A 4,333-nucleotide genomic window follows, 5' to 3' on the forward strand; every position below is an offset into this window, starting at 1 on the left:
TATATTAAATGAAGAAAGAATAAACATGTTTGCATGTTTTTCGCGAAATCATTCGCCAACAACCTAACTTTTAGGCCAATGTTAAAGTTGGTGGGAAATTTTCAATTACAACTTGCCATTTTCATATTTACTTGTAATTTTTTATTTTTTTTTTGGTTGTTTTAGATGCAAAATTTTCTCACGAACAAAGCAAAAGTTTCTAATGTTATCAAGTTCGTTTTTCGAATCTTTTATTAAAATAAGTAATTTCAATGCGTCTACATTTTATGCAAAAGATACAGATGCATTATGCATGCTTAAAATTTTGCGAAATTAACTAGATTTGGAAAACGAATATTTCCCTTCATATTTTAGTAAATATTCGCCTTGGATAAGAGTACTTTAGAATTTTTAGTTACCATGTAAAATATATTAACTCTTTTTGAAGTGAAACTGCTTTAGCGACGGTTGGTTGGTTGCAAGTAAATTGGCAAATTTAACGGAAATTGCACACGGAAATGGTTGGGACGGAAACAACTGAGTGTATGCACATGGTATTAATTTAACAAAAACTTTCAAATAAAAGCTTAAAGAATAACACTTATGTAGAAAAAGACTAATACAAGAATGAAAATAAAGGTGAGTACGTACATAGATAAAGAAAAGGATAAAGGAAAAGGTAAAAATAAAATCAAAAACAAAAATGCGTAAAGATAACGGCAGAAATGAAGATAAAGGTAAATTTAAACCCTTTACTTATATAAGGGCAAAGGTGAAGGGGAATATGTAGATGAAGAAAATGATAAACATAAAAGAAAAAACAAAGATAAGTATAAAGAAAGAGATGAGAATGAAGATACCGATAAAAGTAAAGATAAAGATAGAAGAAGAAAGATTAAAATAAAGGCAATTGTAGAGAAAAGGATATAGATACAGACACAGACTCAACCTAGGAACTATTTCGGTATTTTTTGGATTCTGGGAACTTATCGATAAAATAGTCGATTGTTTTTATCGGTTTTGTTATCGATTTTGTTATTGAAATTTTTCTCAATTTTGTTATAGATATTTTTGTATTGATTTTTTGATATTTTTATTGTTTGCGAAACTTATCGATATAATAATCGTTATTTTTACCGGTTTTGGTGTCGATATTTTTATCGAAATTTTTATAGATTTTGTTATCGATATTTTTTATCGATTATGTTAACGATATTTTTTATCAATTTTTCTTTCGATATTTTTACAGATTTTTTATCGATATTTTTATCTAAATTTTTATTGATATCTTTATCGATTTTGTTATCGATATTTTTATTGATTTTGTTATCGATAACTTTTATCGATATTGTTATCGTAATTTTTATAGATTTTGTTATAGATATTTTTGTCGATTTTGTTATCGATATTTTTATCGGATTTGTGATTGATATTTTTATGGATGTTGCTATCGATAGAGTATTAAGAAAAAAATAAATATAAAGGAAAACAGAATAAGATAAATGTAATTAGAACGAACAGGCTAGAGGTAGGGATCTAGATAGAAAAAACATAAAAAATATAACCACAAAGCAAAAGCTGATATATGTGTGTACATATATATATTGGATATGAGATAAACTAGATATGTAACGTAAGTTTCACTTATCCAGTGTGGGCCAGGCGCACTTACTTTCTTTTAAATTCGCATTTATTGGAATCTCATTTTAACATTTTTCTAATATCTCCAATAATTTATTAATTTCTTACCAATAGGAAGCCAAGCAAAAACTGTGGCATTCACAGTATATGCTGAGGAACAAAAAACCCGCTTAATCACGCTGCAATGACATTCATGGCTACAAATTTCGAGTATGACAGCTGCTAAAAATAATTAACAGCAAAGAGAGAGAGGAAAAGTGTAAATTATGACATTTAAATGCCAGTAGACTTATGTACGTGGATACATAAGAGAAGAAAAACAACACCAAAGGCTATAAGAAATGCAAATTTCTCTTTCCAAATAAAAACAAAATAAGCCGCTTAGAAATAAATGATTGCAAACTATACATGCACAATAGACACATTGTATGTGTGTATGCATTTATGAATAATGGATTAAAAAATGCTGGGGCTGGCATGAGTAAATTGCTAAAGAAATTAAAAATCAATTCGAAAGCAAAAACAAAAACCATTAGATACTTATTATAAGAGAGGATAAGCCAAGTCCATCAAATTTCACAACTAATTTGGCAAATGCACCGACAGCTGAGAATCGCTTTTGAATATAAGAACGCTTAAAATCTATGTCTACTAATGTAGATTTGCAGATAAGAGTAAATTAATTGCAACTGTCACAAATCAGCTGAGCTCACGCAGCTAACCAGTTTGGGGCTATGAACATAGCAATAAATACGAAAGACTTAAGCAGCGAACCTATGTTGGTCTTATGTGCGCAGCATGCAAGCAAATACCTGAGCAGAATTTAACCATACATACAAGACAGCAGCGAAGAAAATAGGCAATGTTTGTGGCATGTTGTTGTTTTCTTTTTGTTTGTATTGCAGCATGAAACGTTGCAAAAACCTATTTAAATGTTATAACTGAGCTGGTTCTGACCGGCATTACTTATTTGAAAAGTAGAATTGGGTCATTGCGTTGACATAGAAGCTATCTCTTATATGTCTTAAATGTCTATGAATAAACTTATGTCTACACATATGTATGCATGTTTATATGTACATTACCTTGGGTTTGCGTTGCTAGCCAAAGTGTTGGAGAAAAGAGGTCACTATGACAACTGGCCTAGCATGTATGAAGGCAGCAGTTCCACTTTTTTGTGGTGTGCCTAGAAAAGAACAAGTAGTTACATCGTCGCAAATAGCACATTGACGAGTAAGCTAATGTTCGAGTGAGTTTGAGATTATGTAAATATGTAGCTCAATTAATAAAATTATGTATATTGTTTTCAAACTATTCGTCGTTGTCGTTGTCGATATATTTATCGATGCTGTTATCGATCAACTTTATGCCATCGCTATCAAAATCAAATCTGCAAGAAATACCGATAACTATATTTTTTTCATGATCGGTGTAAACATCGGTTTTCAAATCGATTATTGAATTTCAGGCAAATTCATATTCACGTTATAGTTATATTTGTACTCAAATTCATATTCATACTCATATTAATGCTCATACTGAAACTCGTACTCATACTCACACTGATAATCATACCCATATTTATACTCACATACTCATACTCATATTTTCATTTATACTAATATTAATATTTACATTCGTATTCACATCCACGCTCGTATCTTAATCATACTGAAGTTTAGCTTAATATTCCTGTTCATACGAGTAATTACAGTCGCATCATTTATATTCAAATTCATAATCAAACTCGTATATATATTGATGTTTACACTCATATTCATATTAATTTCATTCATATAAGTACATACTCATACACATATTTAGTATTCTTAATATTCAAAATAATTTGCACGTATTTATACTCAAATTCATAATCATAATTATATTCATAAACATATATACTCATACTCATATTCGTACTTATACTCACATTTTTATGTTTATTATTATTTAAACTCATTTTCACATTGTAATGTACTCATACCAAATTCGTATTTATACTTAAGTATATTCATATACAAACTCACACTCACACTCGTACTCATAATCAAATTTTTATTTATATGAATATTCCTATTCGTGTGCATATTATAATCATGCTCATACTCAAGTTCATATTTATATTCGTATTCATATTCATATTCATATTCATAATCATATTCATATTCACATTCATATTCATATACATATTCATATTCATATTCATATTCATACTCAAATGCATATCTACATTCTTATTCATATTCATATAGATACTCATATTCATATTCATACCCATACTCATATTAATACTCATACTCATATTAATACTCCTACTCGTATTCATACATATAATTGCAGTTGTTCATATTCTTTTCCATATTACAGTCATATTCATATTTATATTCATATTCATTCCTACTCATATTCATCATTCAATAAATGATCGTAATTTTTTCACTTGCCTCATCTTTCCATAAAATAGTAATTATATTCAGTTAATTGACCAAAAACGAGCGTTGACATTGATTAAATCACCGTCAAATAAAGAAGTTAATATTTATATGTGTTCATTAAATGGAGTTATGTTCTACCAAAGGCTGTGGCAATTTTTACCACCTGCAGTCTCTTGATGCCCATAATTAATTTTCCTTTCCTGTTACATTTTTTATAAGAACATACTCGTACCTATAACATCGATCGCTTTAAACTTGTTTGCCATTTTAATTAAGTC

This window comes from Rhagoletis pomonella, unplaced genomic scaffold (genome assembly GCF_013731165.1).
Source record: "Rhagoletis pomonella isolate Grant_MI unplaced genomic scaffold, Rhpom_1.0 Rhpom_scaffold_01862, whole genome shotgun sequence".
NCBI lineage: Eukaryota > Metazoa > Arthropoda > Insecta > Diptera > Tephritidae > Rhagoletis > Rhagoletis pomonella.